Below are 22,581 nucleotides of genomic sequence, written 5' to 3' on the forward strand. Positions count from 1 at the left end.
AATGGAAAATTTTCATTTATTGGTAAAACCAACAACAAAAAGGTTCTCACATCCACTGCAGGACGGGGGATAATCCTCTGGTTCCTGGAAGAGCAGCTGTGAGCGATCTGGCTTGGCAGAGCTTGCTACAAATCACTGGCTGACTCGGAAAAACACACATGCACTTCAGTCACCCAAAGGACAGGCTGATTCCCTCCGGGGCGCCACAAAGGAGAACTGATGACTGTCCTGCCGACGGGGAAGAGGGCTCCAAATTGCAATGTGTGAAGATAACGGGTGGGTCTAAGACCAGTCAGTGGGAGTCTACAAAACTGAGATTTTTGACTCATTGCCAGAACTTCCTAGCAGGCAGAGGAGCCCAGAGATAAAACCAGCTGCTCGGGGATGTGATGACCCCTACCCTGTCCCACGAAGTGTCAGAGCACACCCTGGAGGCTGGTTGTCCTGGGTGTTGCAGCAGGGATCCAACTGCAAAGAAGGACAGTGCTTCTCAAGCTTTTCGGTCTCAGGACTTCTTTACACTCCTAAAAATTACTGAGGATCCCAAAGAATGGTATTTATCTAGGTTATGTGTATCAGCATGTATTATATTAGAAGTGAAAACCGAGAATATTTTGAATATGTATTAATTAATGTAAAAAGAACCTTAGTTGAGTTCCTGGTGTGGCTCAGCAGGTTAAGAACCCGACACAGTGTCCATGAGGAGGCAGGTTCGATCCCTGGCCTCACTCAGCAGGTTGTGGGTCCAGCATTGCTGCCAGCTACGGTGTAGGCTGCAGATGCAGCTCAGATGCAGTGTTGCCATGAGTGTAACATTGGTGTATAGTGGTAAGTGTAACATGCCAGTGTTGTCACGGCTGTGGTGTAGACCAGCAGCTGTGGCTCCGATTCGACTGCTAGCCCAAGAACTTCCATATGCTGCAGGTGCAGCTATAAAAAGAAAAAAAAATTAATAATTTCTTTGTACATTCACATAAAGGATAAGTTCTATGGAAAATAACATTTACTTGGAGTTCCCTTCGTGACTCTGTGTGTTAAGAACCCAGCTAGCATCCAAGAGGATGTGGGTTGGAGATCTGGCCTTGCTTGGTGGGTTAAGGATCCAGTGCTGCCACGAGCTGTGGTGTAGGTTGCAGATGCAGCTTGGATCCCACGTTGCTGCGACTGTGGCATAGGCAGGTAGCTGCAGCTCCAATTCAACTGCTAGCCTGGGAACTTTCATATACCATGGGTGTGGACCTAAAAAAAGCAAAAAAATAAAAAATAACATTTACCCAAATAAAAAGATCTAGCAAGAGTAGCAATGCTTATTTTTAAAACTCTCTTTACTGTCTAGAACAGACCTGGATTATTTTATCTGCTTCTGCATTTAATCTGTTGCAGTATGGTCTTCAGAGTTGGTCACAGTGTGAATCTGAAACCATATCAACGAGCCTGATATACAGTCATGACATGGATACAGACCTTATGCCTAAAGAGATCACAACTGAAAGATCCCAAGAGAAAACAGTTACAGAGTTCTTGCCACTGTTCAGGTTACGGATGATGTCAAATATTCTATACGTGTTCCTTCAAACAACTTTATGAAGGAAAGTTATCTATTTTTACAGATGAAGAAACTAAAATTTAGAGAAGTTGTATACCTTACACTTGGTCACACAGCCTGGTGAAGCCGGGATTTAGAGAAATCTAGCCTACATTGTCTAACCTTGGATCAAAATCCTGGCTGGTTTTACCCAGCACGATGTTTTTGAGGTTTATCCATGATATACTTTAATCCTGCGTAAGGCTGAATAATATCCCATTGTATACATACAGCACATTTTGCTTATCCATTCACCTGTTGATGGATGCTTCTCAGTACATTTAAAATAAACAATTATAACGTCCTGCAACAGAAGGAAGGACAGGTTCTAAGAGGGAGACACAGAGGAGGAGCCGTCAATCCAGCTTGGGCTGGGCAGCCAGGGACTGGTTCCTGGGCAGAGGCTTCAAGGACTGTTTGGAGACGTCCAGGGAAAAGGTAAAAATGGGAAGAACTTAGGCCTAGAGCTGTAAGAAAAAGAACTACAGCCAGCCCCACGGGGACGGGGTCAGGTTTGTGTGGAAAGGGGATTAAGAAGAAAGGCTACAGGGAGTTCCCGTCACGGCGCAGTGGTTGACGAATCCGACTAGGAACCAGGAGGTTGCGGGTTCGGTCCCTGCCCTTGCTCAGTGGGTTGACGATCCGGCGTTGCCGTGAGCTGTGGTGTAGGTTGCAGACGCGGCTCGGATCCCGCGTAGCTGTGGCTCTGGCGTAGGCCGGTGGCTACAGCTCCGATTCAACCCCTAGCCTGGGAACCTCCATATGCTGCAGGAGCGGCCCAAGAAATAGCAACAACAACAACAACAACAAAAAAGACAAAAGACAAAAAAAAAAAGAAGAAGTAAGGCTACAGAGGCAACAACAGGGACATTGAGCATTTGAGACAGACTGTGTGCTGTGAAAAGTCTCTTAAATGCTTGAACTTATTTGCACATTACAGCAACCATCTGAAAGAAACCAGCACTTCTTGAGAATATGCTGAGGGCCAGGCACGGTTCACAGAGCCTTGTGTGCAGTGACGAATTTAATCCCCAAAACACCTCTTGAGGTGGGTACTGTTATCATGCCCATTTCATAGGGAGAGTAAGGCACGGAAAGGAGAAAATGATTTCGCCCAAGGTGATGTCCGTAAGCAAGGATGTGAACCCAGGTTTCGGCAGCTGTGATTGTGACCTGACAGCTGAGCACATGACAACAAGGTCAGGAATTTAGGCTTTCATCCGGCAGGGCCACTGGACAGGTTTAGGCAGAAAGCAGCTGGTTCTGATTTGCATTTTATAATCCTTCGAGTGGCCGTATGGAGAATGATAGGCAGGCAGAAGACTGGAGGCAGAGACACCCGTTGGTCAGCCAGACGAGAAAGAATGAGAACGGAGTGGGGCAGTGCACGCACAGACAAGCAGAGGGCTTGGAGAGATATTCAGGACACAGAAAAGTCAGCCTATGTATTTAAGAGGGGTCAGGGATGCCTCCGAGCTTCTGAGAGGATGACCATGCAATACTGAGACGGGGGATGCAAGGGAAAAACAGGTGGGGTTGGGGAGCATCGAGCTATGAAGATAATGACATCATTTGGGACATACTGAGAATTGGTCCACCCAGGAGGAGGGATGTGGGCACATAAGTTCTACGAAGGCAAAGATCTTTGTTTCATTCACTGAAGCGGCCTGGTGCCAAGAACAGTTCTTGGCATAAGAAGACAGCCAGGAAAGACAACCCAGGAAAGAGTTCCTGAATGAATGAGCAGGAGTCTAGAGGTTTTAGAAAAGTACTGGGACCTGGAGGTGAGGAAATCGTGTTGGGAGCTGGACCTACAGAGACCATCGACAGCATGCAAAGTGAGGAAAGTTACAAGGACAGACCTCTGCGGGCACAGCACTTACAAGACAGGCAGAGAAAGGCCAGATGTACCCGAGGGAGACTGAGGAGTGGCCAGACAGCGCCAAAAACTGGAAGGAGGGCTGCCAAAGGCATCTCAGATTTCTAAGGTAAAGGAGACATTGTAGCACTTCCCAGTTTATAAAACATACTTTCTCGTCATGGCTCAGTGGTTAATGAATCCGACTAGGAACCATGAGGTTGCGGGTTCGATCCCTGACCTCGTTCAGTGGGTTAAGGATCCAGCGTGGCCGTGAGCTGTGGTGGAGGTTGCAGAGGCCACTTGGATCCCGAGATGCTGTGGCTGTGGCGTTGGCCGGCGGCTACAGCTCCAATTAGACCCTTAGCCTGGGAACCTCCATATGCCGTGGGTATGGCCCTAGAAAGGACAAAAGACAAAAATAAATAAATAAATAATTTCTCAGATTCTTCCTTTTCTTTTACTTTTAGTACAATGTAACTTCTACTAAAACTGTGTTGTTGTTGTTGTTGATGTTGTTGTTTCTTTTTGGCCACACCCATGGCACGTGGAAGGGCCCAGGCCAGAGACGGAACCCATGCCACAGCCGCAACCCAAGTCACAGCAGTGACAACACTGGATCCCCAACCCACTGTGTCACCAGGGAATGCCTAAGTCTTTTTTTTTTTTTTTTTAAAGAAACACTTCCATACCTGCGGCATTTGGAAATTCCCTGGCTAAGGGTCGAATGGGTGCTGCAGCTGCAGGCCTGTGCCACAGCCACAGCAATGCAGGATCCAAGCCACATCTGTGACCTATGTTGCAGCTTGAGGCAATGCTAGATCCTTAACCCACTGAGTGAGGCCAGGGATCGAACCCACATCTTCATAGACACTATGAGGTCTCACTCATTGGTTCTTAACCAAATAAGCCACAACCAGAACTCTGCCTAAGTCTTTCATTGAAGTAAAAAGTACTTTTATAATAAGGTGCAATCATCTGAAGCGTATAGCGTGATGAATTTCTGCATCTGCACTGCATCTGTGTAACCCTCTGGATCACAAGACAGAAACACTCTAGCACCCAAACGTTTCCATCACACCCCTTCTCAGTCACCCTTTTCCCCATTGGAGATAGGCTTTCTTTTGGCTTCTATAATCTTCCATGAGTTCTTGAACTTCTATCAATTCTTAAATTTCATATAAATGAAACAATACAGTATGTATCATTTTGTGTTTGGTTTCTTTCAGTATAATAGGTGCAAAATTCGTCTCTAAGGTTTTGAGCGTCTGTAGTTTATTGTCAGGTATTTCTCAAAACGTAATTATCCTTGAGGATAGTAACGTCTATCTCTAAAGATGTCTATGGAAATTAATGGGCTCATGCCTAAGAGCCACCCTACAAAATAAATGTTTAGTGATTACCTAGCTCTGGTTCAACATCAAAACAATCTAACACTGGAGTTTCTGCTGTGGCCCAGCTGGTTAAGAACCTGACTGGTAACCACGAGGATGCAGGTTTGAAGCCTGGCCTCACTCAGTGGGTTAAGGATCCGGTATTGCCGCAGCGTAGGTAGCAGATGCAGCTCAGATCTGAAGCTGCTGTAGCTGTCACGTAGGCCGGCAGCTGCAGCTCCGATTTGATCCCTAGCCTGGGAACTTCCATATGCAGTGGGTGCGGCCCTAAAAAGACCAAAAAAAAAAAAAAAACCCTCAAAGAGGAATCATTTTTCCCTTTTTGCAGAATTTGGTGATATTTTAGAGAGGAAGGAATGAAATACTTGTAAGTTGGTAAGCAAGTTTTCTAGGGGAGAAAAAAATCCCTGACGAGGAGAATCTAAACAGACATTCTTCCAAAGAAAACAGATATGTGAAAAGATATTCACGGAGTTCCTGCTCTGGTGCAGTGGGTTAAGACTCCCATTGCAGCAGCTTGGGTGGCTGAAGAGGCGCATGTTTTTGTTTTGTTTTATTTTGTTTTGTCTTTTTGTATTTTTCTTAGGCCGCACCCATGGCATATGGATGTTCCCAGGGTGGGGGATGAACTGGAGCTGTAGCTGCCGGCCTACACCAGAGCCACAGCAATGCCAGATCCGAGCTGCATCTGTGACCTACACCACAGCTCACAGCAACGCCGGATCCTTAACCCACTGAGCAAGGCCAGGGATCAAACCTGAAACCTCATGGTTCCTAGTCGGATTCGTTAACCACTGCGCCACGACGGGAACTCCAAGAGATGCATGTTTGATCCCCAGCCTGGCACAGTTGTGTTAAAGGATCCAGTGTTGCCGCAGCTGTGGCTCAGATTCAATCCCTGGCCTGGGGAACATCCATATGCGTGGCCAAAAAAAAAAAAAAATGTTCACTAATAGTAGCTTTCAGGGAAATGCAAATCTAAACCACAATGAGGTATCACCTCTTACCTGTGAGAAAGGCTATTTTCAAAAAGACAAAAAATAACGAGTGGTAGAGAGGATGTGGAGGAGAGAAGAGCCTTGGGCTCTGCTGATGAGAACGTAAATTGGTATCACCACTATGGAAAACACCATGGAGGTTCCTCAAAGGGTTAAAAATAAAACTACCCTGGGATCCAGCAATCCTACTTATGGTAATACATCCCAAGGAAACAAAAACACTCATTTGAAAAGATACATGTGCCCCCATGTTCTCTGCAGCATTATTTACAATAGCCAAGATATGGAAACAACTGTGTCTAGTGATGCATGAAATGATAAAGAAACTGTGATATATATGAGTAATGGAATACTCCTTGGCAATAAAAAAGAATGAAATCTTGCCATTTTGGACAACATGGATGGACCTTGACGGTATTATGCTAAGTGACGTAAGTCAGAGAAAGACAAATAGCGTATGATTCCACTTATATGCGGAATCTAAAGCCCAAAACACATGAACAAACAAAATGAAACAAAATTCATAGATGCAGAGCACAGATTGGTAGCCAAGAGAGGTAAAGGGAGTTGAGAGATGGGAAAAATGGGTGAAAGAGGTCAACTGTATGGAGACAGATGGCAACTAGACTTATTAAGGCGATCACTTTGCAGTGTATATAATATTGAATTACAGTGTTGTGTACCTAAAACTTACATAATGTTATATACCAATTATACTACAATAAAAATTATTTCAAACTATCTAAAAATAAATCCCTGATTTGTAGTGTTTGCTGACCTTTGTGGTGTAATACGTCTATTGTGGCTGATATCAAACTACCAATGGTGTAACAACTGGCCTGCAAAATTCTTGGAAATTTAACAATCAGCCCTCCAACAACAGTATGAGCCAGTTCCAGCACGCCACTGAGAGAGTCACAGATTCTGAAGTTCGGAATCAAGCGAGGATTCTTGCTCAAAGTCTCACGCATGGAAAGACCAGCCTTTTAAGATCAGTCTTTTCTGACCCTAATCCTCTATGCTTTTTCCCCTTATGTAGGGAATTCTTTAAAATGAGCTGATAGGATCAACTATAATGGAAAAAATAAAAATCATTTAAAAATAAAATAAAATTTCAAACCAAAAATAGAATAAAATGAGCTGACAGGCATACTCCCTGTGCATCCTCTGCCAGGAGACAGGTTTGATCCTTGGCCCAGCACAGTGGGTTGAGGATCCAGCATAGCTGCAGCCGTGGCATGGGTTGCAGCTGCAGCTCAGATGTGATCCTTGACCTCCTGGGAACTCCTTGTGGGGTGGCCAAAAAGGAAAAATAAAATAGAAGAGCTGGCATCCACTGATGGGCCTGAGTCTTAGTAATGGGCCTCAAAGTGACTCCAAAATTCATAATTTTATAAGCTTTAATTTTCACTAGTCACCTACTAAGTGAATTGCCCATTAATAAAATGTGATAAATGCGATAAAACATTCATAAGCTAAAATTGGACTGCTGCTAGAATTTATTAAGGATTCTAAATTCAGTATTCCACTAAGAAATTTGGCTGCCAGGCCAATCTTCGAAGCCTCGATTTGCCTCCTGCTGCTCATTTCCTCATCCAGATAGCTGGAATGCTCTTAATTTGGGGAATGAATTCTGTTATCAGAGTATTTAATCCTCATATTAGTATTGACTTCAGTTTGTAGTGTGTTTTTTTTTTTTAATGGCCACACCTGCGGCATATGACAGGTCCCCGGCCAGGAATTGAGTCCTGGCCACAGCTGTGACCTCTGCCACAGCTGTGGCAATGCCGGATCCTTTAACCCATTGCAATGGACCTGGGATCAAACCTACACCTCCACGGTGACCTGAGCCGCTGTAGTTGGCGTCTCAACCCCCTGTGTGACAGCAGGAACTCATGCTGTGATTTTTCAATTACTGATATCCTTCCTCTTTAATTTGAAATTACTGTTAGTTTAGCTTCCCCTTTTTCATTTGTTAAGGTTGTTAAGTGGTATAGAACATAAAGGGACACATATTTGCCCCAGTAGCATTTTATTTCTACAATTTTCTAATAACTAGACTTTAGATATGTACATATCATGGTTCAGTCATGACTCCTCCACACTGCCACTGCTGGAGCTGATTAAATATTATCTCTCTTCTATTTTTGCACTCACACTTCCGTGGTGATGTGTGTGGCTGCCTTTAAAGTAGTGCTGTTAAAGCAACTTGCAACATACTCTCAATATAGATGCAATTAAATTACTGGGTTATTATTAATTTACAAAGTATTGCTTATAAGACAAAATTAGGTGAAAGCCCATGTTCTCCCATATGGAATAACAAATGTAAATCAGCTTATACATATGCCTGTCTTCTTATATATGGGTACAAGAGAGATAGGAAAGTTTAGTGAGGTTTAGGAACAATTTCCACATAATACCAAGAGGTAATATGATATCGTTGAAGACACACAATTTGGTTTTGGGGGGTTTCTTTGTTTTTTTTTTTTTTTTTGGTTTTTTTTAGGGCCACATCTGTGGCATATGGAAGTTCCCAGGCCAAGGATTGAATCGGAGCTACGGCTGCCAGCCTACGTCATGGCCATGGCAACGTGGGATCCGAGCTGTGTCTGTGACCTATGCCACAGTTCATGGCAATGCCAGATCCTTGACCCCCTGAGCAAGGCCAGGGATCAAACCTGCGTCCTCATGGATACTAGTCAGGTTAATTTCCATTGCCTCACAATGGGAACTCCTGAAGGCACATAATGTGGAATTTAAATGATCTGAATACATTCTAGCTGCATGACCTAGGGCAAAACATTTTTCTGTCTGTTTCCTTGTGTTTAAATGAATCAAATGCCAACTACCTCAGCAAGATAAAGATTAAATGCATAAAAAATAGGCACATAGACCAGTAGAACAGAATCAAGAACCCAGGAATAAAAGCATGTATATATAGCCAATTAATATTTGACAAAGGAGCCAAGAATACTCAATAGGGAAAGGATAATCCTTTCAATAAATGGTGCTGGAAAAACTGGGTATTCTCATGTAAAAAAAAATGAAATTGGACCCCTATCTTTAAGCCAGTCACAACAGTTAACTAGAAATAGATTTTAAAACTTAAATGTAAGAACTTGAACCATAAAAAAAACATGTGGACAAAGCTCAGTATTGGTCTTGGCAACAATTTTTTGGATATGGCACCAGAACACACAATTGACAAAAGCAAAACAAAAAGGGACTACATCACTAAAAAGCTTCTGCAGCAAAAGAAGTGATCAACACAATGAGAAGGCAACCAAGGGAATGGGAGAAAGTATTTGCAAACCACATATAGAAGAAACTCATACAACTCAACAGCAAAAAGACTAACAATGTGATTCAAAAATGGGCAGAAATCTGGAGTTCCCGCGTGGCTCAGTGGTTAACGAATCCGACTAGGAACAATGAGGTTGCGGGTTCGATCCCTGGCCTTGCTCAGTTAAGGATCTGGTGTTGCCGTGAGCTGTGGTGTAGGTCTCAGACTCGGCTCAGATCTGGCGTTGCTGTGGCTCTGGCGTAGGCCGGCGGCTACAACTCCGATTAGACCCCTAGCCTGGGAACCTCCATATGCCACGGGTGTGGCCCTAAAGAAGGCAAAAAGACCGAAGAAGGAAAAAAAAAAAAAGTCAGAGATCTGAACATTTCTCCAAGAAGTCATACAGATGGCCAACAGGTATGTGAACAGATGCTCAACATCACTAATCATCAAGGAAAAGCAAATCAAAACCACTATGAGAGATGACCTCATACTTGCTAGAATGGCTATGACCAGAAAGACAAAAAATAACAAGTGATAGAGAGGACGTGGAAAAAGGGGAACCCTTGTGCACCACTGATGGGAATGTAGATTGGTACGGCCACTATGGAAATCAGTATGGCGCTTCCTCAAAAACTTAAAAATAGAGCTATTATCTAATCCAGCAGTTCTCCTTCTTTGAAATAATCTGAAGGGAATGAAATCTCCATCTTGAAGAGATAGCTGCATCCTAATGCTCACTGCAGCATTATTTATCATAGCTAAGACATGGAAACAATCTGAGTGTCTGTCAATGGATGAATGGGTAAAGAAAAGGTGAGATATATACATAGTTCCACCGTTAAAAGAAGAAAATCTTGCCATTTGCAACATGGATGGAGCTTGAGGATATTAGGCTAAGTGAAATAAATCAGATTGAGAAAAACAAATACCGCATGATCTCACTTATGTGTGGCATCTCTTTTTTTAAAAGCCAAACTCATAGAAACAGAGCAGAGAAGAGTGGTTGCCAGGGCCTTAGGGTGGGGAGAATGGAGGAGATGTTGGTCAAAGCGTTAAAAAAAAAAAAAAAAGATTTTTTTAAATTAACTGAGATAATCATAGGCTTAAAGCAAAGTAAATGCTATCTGTTATTATTTTTCTCAATCTGGTCTCCTATCAAGTAAAATCATGGACTTCCTATTGCTTTTCCAAGATTTCACCAGATACACAAATACTTATTGTCAGATTGACGGTGCAATGTGTCTTGCAGCCAAGATAAATCTTTTCTAGAAAGTCTGAATAGAATTCATTCTATTTTAATAACGGGACACTTGAGGAATCAAATCATTTCCTTACCCCAAATCCAGAACTTCAAGGTCCTACTCTTTTTAGTTGGAAGATGCACATACACCAGAAATAACCGAAGTCCACTCTCCGAGGAGCATGTTTTCAGAGGAAGGAAAGTAGATGGGTGGGACTGGGTGTAAGAAGCAATCTTTAGAAGGAGGAGAGCACTTGGTGGAGCACTGCCAGGTGAGAGTGGTGGTTCCCGGGCGCTGGGGTAGAAGTAAGGGGGAAATGTTGCTCAAAGGGTACAAATTTCCAGTGATAAGATGAATATATTGGGGGATCTAATGCACAGAATGAGGATTATAATAATACTGAATGTTACTCAGAGGGAGTGTCTTAAATGCTCTCCCCACAAAAAAAGAATTGGTGGCGTTCCCGTCGTGGCTCAGTGGTTAGCGAATCCGACTAGGAACCATGAGGTTGTGGGTTCGATCCCTGGCCTTGCTCAGTGGGTTAAGGATCCAGCATGGCCGTGAGCTGTGGTGTAGGTCGCAGAGACCACTCGGACACCGAGATGCTGTGGCTGTGGCGTAGGCCAGCGGCTACAGCTCCGATTAGACCCTTAGCCTGGGAACCTCCATATGCCGAGGGAGCGGCCCAAGAAATGGCAAAAAGACAAAAAGAAAAAAAAAAGAAATGGCATTTATGTGACTGGATGGAGGTGGTAATCATTTTGCAATTTATAAAGGTCTCAAATCAACATGTTCTAAACTTACACAATATTATGTGTCAATTACATCTCAATAAAAGGGGGAGGGACTTTTTTCAAGAAAGAATAAGGGTCATGGAGCCAAGTGACCTGACTGGGAGTCCAGATCTGTACAATGCAGCCTTCTCTGTGCCTGATGCCTCACCTAAAAAATGCTGGTAACAGAGTTTCCATTGTGGCTCAGCAGAAATGAACCCGACTGGTATCCATGAGGACACAGGTTCCATCCCTGGTCTCACTCAGTGGGTTAACGATCTGGCATTGCTGTGCTGTGGTGTAGGCTGGCAGCTGTAGCTCTGATTTGACCCCTCGTCTGGGAACTTCTATATGCCGTACCTGCAGCCCTAAAAAACCAAAAATAAAAATAACTAAAAGGTGGTAATGTTACCTGATAATAATAATATCTAAAACAGCGGACATGGAAACTACCTAATTTAATACATGTAAAGCCCAATGGGAGTGCCCGGGACATAAGAAACACCCAGTGAATGCAGGTCATTATTACTATGCATCGGGTCTGCTCTAGGCACTCAGGCACAACGAAGTATAAGATAGGCGAGGTTATTGTATTAAAGAGTATAACTTCTAGGTAAGCGTGTGCCAGATTTCTTGTTTGTTCTCCAGATCCTCTTTCCACACGGCTTCACCCTGCTCTGCGCCTCCAGAGCTGACTGGAAGACCCCATCAGTGGGTTCCCTTGGCTTCTGGCTCCCTCCCTTCTTGCTTATATCCCTGTATCAAAACCAGCACTTCTGTCAGGTAGTCCACTCTGGGCTCTTCTCCCTTTCAAGCTTGTATGTGGGAAGGCACGCCCCTTGTATTAGGCCAGGATACTGCACTATCCCTTGTTGGTTTCCTTAAGCCCCACCCATACCTGTCCGCAAATTAGCCGATTTGAGTGTGTCTTTCCTACAAGGATCCTGAGCAGTATGAGGGAAGACAGACAATAATCAAGTAACTACATGAATAAGATAAGTTCAAATCAAAACAAAATAACATAAGGTAATATGAGAATAGGAAGACTACATTTTTAAAGTATGTTTAATTATGGTGAATACACGACATAAAATTTACATTTTCACCATGTTTAAGTGTCCAGTTCGGTATTAATACCTTCGCGTTGTTGTGCATCTAATCTCCAAAGCTCTTTTCATCTTGCAAAACTGAAACTCTACACCCATTAAACGATAACTCCCTCCAGCTCCCGGAAACCATAATTCTACTTCTCTATGAATTTGACTGCTTTAGGTACCTCAAATAAGTAGAATCATACAGTATTTGTCTTTTTGTAACCAGCTTATTTCACTTAGCATAATATCTGCAAGTTTCATCCATGTTGTAACATGTGTCAGGATTTCCTTCCCTTTTTTAGGCTGAAAAATACTCCATTATATGTATATACTACTTTTTGTTTACCCACCATTCATCAATAGACACTCGGGTTAATTCCACATTTTAGCTATAGTGACTAATACTTCTCTGAACATTGCTGTAAAATATCTTTTTCTTTTTCTTTTCCTTTTTTTTTTTTTTTTTTTTTTGCTTTTTAGGGCCGCACCCGAAGGATATGGAAGTTCCCAGGCTAGGGGTTGAATTAGAGCTACTGCTGCCGGCCTACAGCACAGCCACAGTAACACCAGATCCCAGCCACGTCTGTGACCTACGCCACAGGTCACAGCAATGTCAGATCCTTAACCCACTGAGCAAGGCCAGGGATCAAACCTTCATCCTCGAGCCTCGTCAGGTTCGTTAACGGCTGAGCCATGAAGGGAACTCCCTAGATATCTTTTTAAGACCTTGCTTTCATTTCTTTTGGGTATATGCTCATAAGTGGAATTTCTAAATCATACGGTAATTCTATTTTTAGTTTTTTGAGTAATCTCTATATTTTTCCATAGTTGCTACACTATTTTACGTTCTCACCAACAGTGCCCAAAGATTCTAAGACTACTTATTTCTTTTTTTTCTTTTCGGCCACACGCACAGCATGTGAAAGTTCCCAGCCAGGAATCAAATCCACACCACAGCAGCAACCCAAGCTGCTGCAGTGGCAATACCAGATCCCCAACCCACTGCACCACAAGAGAACTCCCCAAGACTACTTCTTTCTTTCTTTCTTTCTTTCTTTCTTTCTTTCTTTCTTTTTGTCTTTTTGTCCTTTTAGGGCCGTATCCAAGGCATATGGAGGTTCCCAGGCTAGGGGTCTTATCAGAGCTGTAGCCGCCGGCCTACATCACAGCCACAACAATGTGGGATCCGAGCCACATCTGCAACCTACATCACAGCTCACAGCAACGCCAGATCCTTAACCCACTGAGCGAGGCCAGGGATCGAACCCACAACCTCATGGTTCCTAGTTGGATTCGTTAACCACTGAGCCACAACAGGAACTCCCAAGACTACTTACTTCTTAATGTATCTTTAAAATTATAGTGCATAATACTATTTCCAAAAAAAGTAGTAAAGGAGGGGTTCCTATTGTGGCTCAACGGAAACAAATCCTACTGGTATCCATGGGAAAGCGGGTTTGATCCCTGGCCTCATTCAGTCGGTTGGCAATCTGGTGTTGCCATGGGCTGTGGTGTAGGTCGCAGACACGGCTCCGATCCCATGTTGCTGTGGCTGTGGTGTAGGCCGGCAGCTATAGTTCTGATTCAGTGCCTAGCCTGGGAACCTCCATACACTAAAGACAAGAAGAAAAAAAAAAAAAGTAGTAAAGGGAGGGGGGTTAAAGAGGATCAAAAGGTACAAACTTCCAGATATAAAATACATAGGTCAGAGTTCCCATTGTGGCGTAGTGGAAACAAATCCGACTAGAAACCATGAGGCTGCAGGTTCGATCCCTGGCCTTACTCAGTGGGTTAAAAATCTGGCGTTGCCAGGAGCTGTGGTGTGGGTTGTGGATGTGGCTTGGATCCTGCATTGCTGTGGCTGTGGCGTAGGGCGGCAGCTGCAGCTCCAATGTGACCCCTACCCTGGGAACCTCCAGATGCCACAGATGCGGCCCTAAAAGCAAAATAATAATAATAATAATAATAACAAATAAATAAGTCGTGGGGATGTAATATACAGCATGATGACTATAGTTAATAACACTTTATTGCATATTTTGAAAGTTACCAAAAAGAGATCTTAAAAGTCCTCATCACAAGAAAAATAATTTTGTTACTATGTATGCTTATGGATGTTAACTAGACTTATTTTGGTGATCATCTTTCCATATATATATAAATATTGAATTATATATTGTACTGGAAACTAATATAATGTTATATGTCAATTATACCTCATTTTTTTTTCTTTTTATGGCCACACCTGTGGCATAAGGAAGTTCCCTGGTTAGGAGCTGATCAGAGCTGCAGCTGCCAGCCTACACAACAGCCACAGCAACACTGGGTCCGAGCTCCCTCTGCAGCCTATGCCACAGTTTGTGGAAATGCCAGATCGCTAACCCACTGAGACCAGGGATCGAACCCACATCCTCAGGGACACTATGTCAGGCTCTTAACCCACAAACCCACAATATACCTCAATTTTTGTTTGTTTGCTTGTTTTTTGTCTTTTTAGGGCCGTACCTGTGGCATATGGAAGTTCCCAGGCTAGAGGTCGAATCAGAGCTGTAGCCAATGGCCTACACCACAGCCACGTGGGATCCGAGCCGCATCTGCAACCTACACCACAGCTCACGGCAACACCAGGTCTTTAACCCACTGAGCTGAGCGAGGCCAGGGATCGAACCTGTGTCTTTAAGGATGCTAGTCAGATTTGTTTCCGCTGAGCCACGATGGGAACGCCCCTGTTTGTTTGTTTTCTTAAAAAGGTAGCAAAGTATAAATAGGCAGACATTACTATTAGTTTCTTGAAGATTCTTCAGTGGTAGACTGGGCCTGGACACACGGTTTCAATTTTGGAGTCATTAGCATACAGACAGTATTCAAAATGATGAGACTGGATCTGCTTCCCCAGGAAGAAAGTGTGAAGTGCTTACTATGGGAGGCACCATTCTAAGTGCTATTCTAAGTGCCCCACGAGTATTATCTCACCTAATCCTTCTAATAACCCTATGACATAATTATCATCTTAATCCCCATTTTAGAGTATTTACCTAAAATCCTGCAGTTATTAAGTGCTGGAACTGTGCTTGGAACCAGAGAAATCCGACTCTTAATGCCTGAATTTTCACAGAGCTCAAGCTTTATGGCCCCTCTCGTCCAGAGGCCCTTTTCTAGGCTGGGAAAGCTGTAGCAATGTGGTTGCTTCATCATACACTTTGGAAATTTTGCAAAGGCACAATTGTTTCATCCCAATGAAGACCACGTTTTCTTTCCACGGCAGCTACTCCTTATGCAGAGTGCTGGTGGAATTGCCACAAACCTGTTTCTGATTCTACAAAGGAGAAGTGGAATTGAAGATCTCTTTAGTTTGGGTTTCGTTGGGTTTATTGATGTGGCTCAGGGTCACTCAGCTGTATAATTATCACTAACCATTCCGATGCAGGAATGGCCCCCAAAGAGTAGTCTTACTGTGCACTGTCCCAACAGTACCAGAAGTGTGGCATGTTGGTGCAGAGACATCAATATGCATCAATTTCCTTTCTTTTGGGCTGCACCCATGGCATGCAAAAATTCACAGCCCAGGGATCGAACCTGCGCCACAGGAGTAACAACACTAGATCCTTAACCCACGGAGCCATCAGGGAATTGCCATCAATTTTCAGCATGAATATGCATCTGATGATCCCTAGCACAACAAGTAAGTCGGCTGTGGAGGAGAAACACGAGCTGATGGCCTCGTTCTGAGTCATCTCATTACTCTAAACTCGAATGTGGTTGAAAAGGGATCCTAATGAACCACAAAAGTGAATCCTATCGCTCAGGAAATCTCAGTGGCTTTAGGAGCCCTGTGCTAGGAAATGAAGATGAAGACCGAGCATGTATTATAACACGGTCTGTATGAAATGATATATACATCAAAATCAGGACTCTAATTGCTCGCTTATTTTATTGAAAGCTTTAGAAACATCTTGCCAAATTTCAGCTTAAACTGATATATTAGAGTTTCATCAAATTTTTGAATAAACTTTCTTCATTCTGTTTGTGTTCAGGTTTCTCTTCCAACTTTTGAAAATATAATTAAGAATCCTGGAATGTTTCTGTATCTATACTGTAAGGTTTGAACAACTTTAAAATTAGTAGAGTCTCACTACACTTTGACTCCTTAAAGAAAAATCCACATGAGTATGTGTTTTTAAACTATCCCATCAACAAAACAACACCAAAAGGAAACAACTGTTATGATTCAAACCATTTCATTAGTTTGCTCATGGAAGACAGAGCATCTACGAAATAAAAACAGGGTGTTACAAAAAAAGGGGGAAAACTTGGAAATTAAAAATATACATGCCAAAATTTTTAACAAAGGGTTGTAAGATGGAAAAGAAATAGTCCATAAAATTAGGGAGAAAGTGATCTCGTGGTGCAATGGTAGCACATCTGACTCCAAAAATGGGGAAATCTGCATAGAATATGAGACAAAAATAAGAAGTCTAATATTTGACTGACAGGAGATCCAGAAACGGAACAGAAATGACAAGGACAAAAGTGAGAGAGAACTAATAGTAAAGAAATAGTTGGAGTTGGAGTTCCCATCGTGGTACAGTGGAAACGAATCCAAGTAGGAACCATGAGGTTGTGGGTTCGATTCCTGGCCTTGCTCAGTGGGCTAAGGATCTGGCATTGCCGTGAGCTGTGGTGTAGGTTGCAGACGCGGCTCGGATCCTGCATTGCTGTGGCTCTGGCGTAGGCCAGCGTCTACAGCTCCGATTAGACCCCTAGTCTGGGAACCTCCATGTGCTGCGTGTATGGCCCCAAAAAGCAAAAAAAAGAAAAAGAAAGAGAGAGAGAGAGAGAGAGAGGGAGAAAGAAAGAAAGAAAGAAAGAAAGAAAGAAAGAAAGAAAGAAAGAAAGAAAGAAAGAAAGAAAGAAAGACAGACAGACAGACAGACAGACTTGGAGTTGAAGGACATGAGTCCTCAAGTTGGAAGGTTTACAGAAGTCCAGCATAATGAGGGACTCAGAGTCCAGCCTCAGGCAGATTGTCGTGAAAGGGCAGGTCCACGAGGAACAAGAAGGGGAAAGCAGGTCAAAGGAAGCAAAGGATGGCCTGGGCGCCAGGGGACCAGCAACAATGCCCTCCCAGTTCTGAGGGCGTCTAACTTGACAGCTGCACGATTTAAACTGAAAAGGGAAAATCACGGAGGAAGAACTAAGATCCATGGGTCCACCACTCGCAATAAATACATGGTGATAGGTTTTCATGTTTGCTTCAGAAAATAAGTTAAAAAAAGAAAAGAAAAAAAAAATAGAGCCCCCCATACACTAAAGCAACTATTCTCACAAACTGGGTGTGTATCTCCTAGTCTCTCTTTTCACACTTTTACTACCTATTCGTATAGCTATAAAACGGATAGTGAAAGGCATAGGTGTGAAAGGCATCTGAATTGAAATCTTATGGTATAGAGCCTTCTGCAGGTTGCCATCCCCGTTCTGTCTGCAAGCAATGCAGCTCACTGCCAGAGGCATAGCCCGGCCTCAGTAAGGCCTGAACCTTAGACAACTGGCAGAGAATATTAAATTATGAATACAAAAGTATATCTGACAGTAAATTTTTAGAGTGAGAAAAGGAATCACAACATATTCCGAGTTTTAAAGAGCCGACATACCTCTCTATGCTTTTTCCCCTACAACTTTTCGCTGTTTGCTTTTTGATAACCTCTTCATAAAACATATCATTTGCCAGAGAGAGACTAGAAAGATAATTTAGTCTTGTCCCTATGGTGGATCAAAATTCATTCTTTGCAGTTGATAGTTTAGCAAAGCTTTTTCTGCCTCTCACATCATTGTTGGTAAGGTCACATAAATGACTAGGATTATTGTCCACTTTGGGAAAGCCTCGATTTTGCCCTCTTTTTCCTTGTTCATGGCAATCTGTTCTTATTTTGTGGATGTACCATCTTCTATGAGGACACTAGCAAGATGATTCTTGGAAACTTGTTGATTTAGGGTTTTGGTTTTTCCCCTGAGTTTTCTCTGCTTCCTTTGGTACTATTATTTTACCTGTTGGTTTCGTCTTGTCCTTTATGCCTAGTCATCTTTGATTACTTATACATGCTTAAGAACGAGGAGAGAGGAGAGCTTCCGGTGAGTGCTGTGTGGGAGGGTGAACGGGAGGCTGAAAGCTTTGTTTTATAATGAGCAGACAGAGAACCAGCCATTAAACTTGGACAGTCTAAAAACCGGACACAGAAGATAGTCCTAATTCATTCTGTTTCTTTAGAATAAACCACCTGGAGTTCCCATCGTGCCTCAGCAGAAACGAATCTCACTAGTATCCCTGAGGACACAGGTTCGATCCCTGGCCTTGCTCAGCGGGTTAAGGATCCAGCATTACCATGAGCTATGGTGTAGGTCACAAACGTGGCTTGGATACCGAATTGCTGTGGCTGCAGTGTAGGCCAGTGGCTACAGCTCCGATTCACCCCCCTAGCCTGGGAACCTCCATATGCTGCAAGTGCAGCCTAAAAAGACAAAAAAAAAAAAAAAAGAATTAAACCACCAGATTTCTTATAAGGTTTGGGGGAGGAACCTGAAAACCAGACCCTCTCCACCCAGGAGGAGGATGTGAGGATTAATGATTGAGGTTTCAGCGCAATAGCTCACTGCTGTCACAAAGGCAGTGGTGGCAAAAACACTGAGAACAGGAGTTCCCATCGTGGCGCAGTGGTTAACGATTCCGACTGGGAACCATGAGGTTGCGGGTTCGGTCCCTGCCCTTGCTCAGTGGGTTAACGAACGATCCGGCGTTGCTGTGAGCTGTGACGTAGGTTGCAGACGCGGCTCGGATCCTGCGTTGCTGTGCCTCTGGCATAGGCTGGTGGCTACAGCTCCGATTAGACCCCTAGCCTGGGAACCTCCACATGCCACGGGAGCGGCCCAAGAAATGCCAAAAAAAAGAAAAAAAAACAAAAAAACAAAACACTGAGAACACAGCATAAACAACATTCACAATTATTTACCTCTAAAATTAATCCATTTAGAGAGGTCTATTTTGCTGTCTTCCTTTCGGCACAGGAAGGTACACCTCAGCAAGAGCTACACCTCTGAAATTTTGCCTGAGAGCCAGTCCATGCCCTCAGCCACAAGGCCCTTCCTCCTCCATGTGCTCCCAGCTCAGAAGACACTTCTCCATGCTCATCTTACAGAAGGGTGAGCAAGGCGCCAAGACACGACCAACACTAATGCCACATTTTCAATTTTTATAAACTGGGTCAGTCACAGATCGAAATCGCACCAAAACACAGCAGCTCTCAAGTTTTTTTTTTCTCCTAACAACAAAGTCTAATTATAAGCTGCAAGAACACCTAAATCAGAAGTGTGCATTTGATGACAATATGAGCGTCATCTTTGGCAGGTGGATTTGGCATTGACTATATGGGTTCTAGTTCAGAGTAGGAGTCGCCTCCAGTTTGACTTAGAAACACAAAGCCCTAAACCTACAGAGTTTTCAATTTGCAATATGCATGAAAAGGTGGGGTGTTCTATCATCACCCCAACACAGAGGCCAGGTCAAGCTGGTCCGTCCAGTATCACTGTGACAAGGGGGTCAGGACTTCGCTTTAGGCCATCATAACCCCTCCAGGAGGCCACATGCCTTCTCCTTATGTCCTAGGGCTGGCACGAGTCAATGTCACTAACATGTGAAAGGTCAGAGGGGGAAGGAAAGCTTGCCAAGGGCTCCAGGGCAAAAGAACTCATTCCAAATCAGGCAGGTGCTCTGGGGCAGCCCCGTTCAGCAAACTGAATTCGGCGGGCGGTATATGGTCCCCTCCAAACAGCAGCAGAAGGAACAGCTGGTCCCCGAAGCAGTTCCTACTTCATGGTTCCTCCTCCATCCAAACCTCCCTCGCCACCCCCTTTTCAGACTTCTCCCCATCTTCCTCTTCTGTGGTCCGTGGTGAGTGCCACTCCCACCCTCTTCTCATCCTGCTCTGGCTTGGGGTCATTTATCTGGTCTCTGAGCAGGAAAACCTGCAAGGTTGCAGACCAGACTTTATGTGCTCCAGCAGTATTTCTAGCTTTTGTAGGGGGGGTGGCACACGTCTGTCATACAGGCCAGGAGCGGGGATGGAAGCTACCACTAGGGATGAAATTAACACGTTTGATGATCTCCGCGGTACTGGTGGGGCAAGGGGAAGGAAAGGAAGGTTGTGTCCTTTTTTAAAAGATTCCTTCCTTTTGTGATGCAGTGTTAAGGAATAAATGCAGGATCTAAAATGGACACAAATAAAGATTCCTTGCTTTGATCAAAATTTTGATCTGCTGAAAACCTTCTAGTTCAGAGAGAGGCCCCCCACCATGCTCTAACTAGCCACAATTCATTATGTACCTGTGAGGGGCAGCACAGTCTTACCTGCTTTTCACTGTTTCTATTCCTTTCATCATTCTTGCAGGGTAGGCACTTGTATCTGCATGTCACACATCAATGGAGGCTCCCAGAGGCTGACGGCCTCACTCAGGATAACCCTGCGAATTAAACAATGGAATAAGAATGTGAGTGGCAGTCATTTCTGCTGGAAGACTAAGCAGAGACTGTGTGCGGGGCCAGACCAACAGGCGATCCAGACTAGACTCCTTGTCACAAGCACATGAAGAAAGCACTGGAGAAAGGCCTGCTCGCAGCTCTTTAGCTCACAGGTTAGCTGTGTGCCCACATTTCTACCTACTCACACTCACGTGTTAAAACTACCATTTACTAGGGATGGACTCTATGCCAAGTACTGTGCTGGACACGTGACGTTTCATCTCATCGGCCTCTTGCTCCCTCCAATGAAATGAGAATCATTATTTCCATGTTTCTGATGAGGAAATTGGTACTCAGAATTATTATGTAAGTTTTCTGAGGTCAAAGAGCCATGATGTGTCAGAGTGCCCATTGTGGCTCAGTGGTTAACGAACCCGACTAGCATCCATGAGGACGCAGGTTTGATCCCTGGCCTCACTCAGGGGGTTAAGGAACCGGCGTTGCTGTGAGCTGTGGGGTAGGTCACAGACATGGCTCAGATCTGGCGTTGCTGTGGCTGTGGCATAGACCGGCGGCTACAGCTCCAAATTGGACCCCTAGCCTGGGAACCTCCATAGCAGCAAGTGCAGCATTAAAAAGACAAGAGAGAGAGAGAGCCATGACATGAACCCAATTTGGAGACGTTCCAGAGCCCGCTCCAGGTGGCCGCCATGATTTGGAACCTGCTCCTCTTAAAGCCATTCCAATGACTTCTTTAGGCTTTAGGAAAAACCATTTACTGACTAAATATAAGAAAGCTGTATCAATAACAGATACAGCTGCTGGAGAGGGCGTGGAGAAAGGGAACCCTCCTACAATGCTGGTGGGAATGTAAATTGGTACAACCACTATGGAAAATAGTATGGCGGTTCCTCAGAAAACTAAACATAGAACTACCATGTGATCCAGCAATCTCATTCCTGGGCATATATCCAGACAAAACTATAATTCAAAAGGATACATGCACCCCTATGTTCACTGCAGCACTATTCACAAAAGCTAAGACTTGGAAACAACCTAAATATCCATTGGCAGATGAATGGATTAAGAAGATGTGGTACAGGAGTTTCTGCTGTGGCTCAGCAGTAAGGAATTCTACTAGTATCCAAGAGGACATGGGTTTGATCCCTGGCCCTGCTGAGTGGATTAAAGATCTGGCATTGCCGTGAGCTGTGGTAGGTCTCAGACATAGCTTGGATCTAGTGTGGCTGTAGCTGTGGTGTAGGCTAGCAGCTGCAGCTCTCATTCGACCCCTAGCCTGGGAACTTCCATATGCTGTAGGTGCAGCCCTAAAAAAAAGAGATGTGGTACTTTAATGCAATGTAATACTACGCAGCCATAAAAAGAACAAAATACAAAATAATGCCATTTGCAGCAATGTGGATGCAACTAGAGATTCTCACACTAAGTAAGAAAGAAAAAAGACAAATACCATGTGATATCACTTATACGTGGAATCTAAAATACAGCACACTGGAGTTCCCATTGTGGCTCGGCAGTAACAAACCTGACTAGCATCCATGAGGATGCGGGTTCAAACCCTGGTGTTGCTCAGTGGGTTAAGGATCCAGCATTGCCATGAGCTATGGCATAGGTCCCAGATGCAGCTTGGATCCCGAGTTGCTGTGGCTGTGATGTAGGCTGGATGCTACAGCTCCAATTCAACCCCTAGCCTGGGAACTTTCATATGCCGTGGGTGGGGCCCTAAAAAAAAAAAAAAATACATATATGGCACAAAGGAACCTATCCATAAAACAGAAACTGACTTACAGACATGGAGAACAGACTTATGGTGGCCAAG

General features: G+C 43.9%; 1 long non-coding RNA gene across 3 annotated transcripts in view; it reads right to left on the minus strand.

Annotated features, from left to right (window-relative positions):
- LOC125111543 (uncharacterized) overlaps nt 1–22,581 on the minus strand; it is a 76,396-nt gene that overhangs the window by 7,776 nt on the left and 46,039 nt on the right. For all 3 annotated transcript variants that reach the window (XR_007130881.1, XR_007130882.1, XR_007130880.1), the window contains one exon: nt 20,631–20,743. This is a non-coding gene — a long non-coding RNA (uncharacterized LOC125111543). The remainder of the gene's footprint in view (nt 1–20,630; nt 20,744–22,581) is intronic.

The sequence above is a fragment of the Phacochoerus africanus genome, chromosome 11 (assembly GCF_016906955.1).
Source record: "Phacochoerus africanus isolate WHEZ1 chromosome 11, ROS_Pafr_v1, whole genome shotgun sequence".
Classification (NCBI taxonomy): Eukaryota; Metazoa; Chordata; class Mammalia; order Artiodactyla; family Suidae; genus Phacochoerus; species Phacochoerus africanus.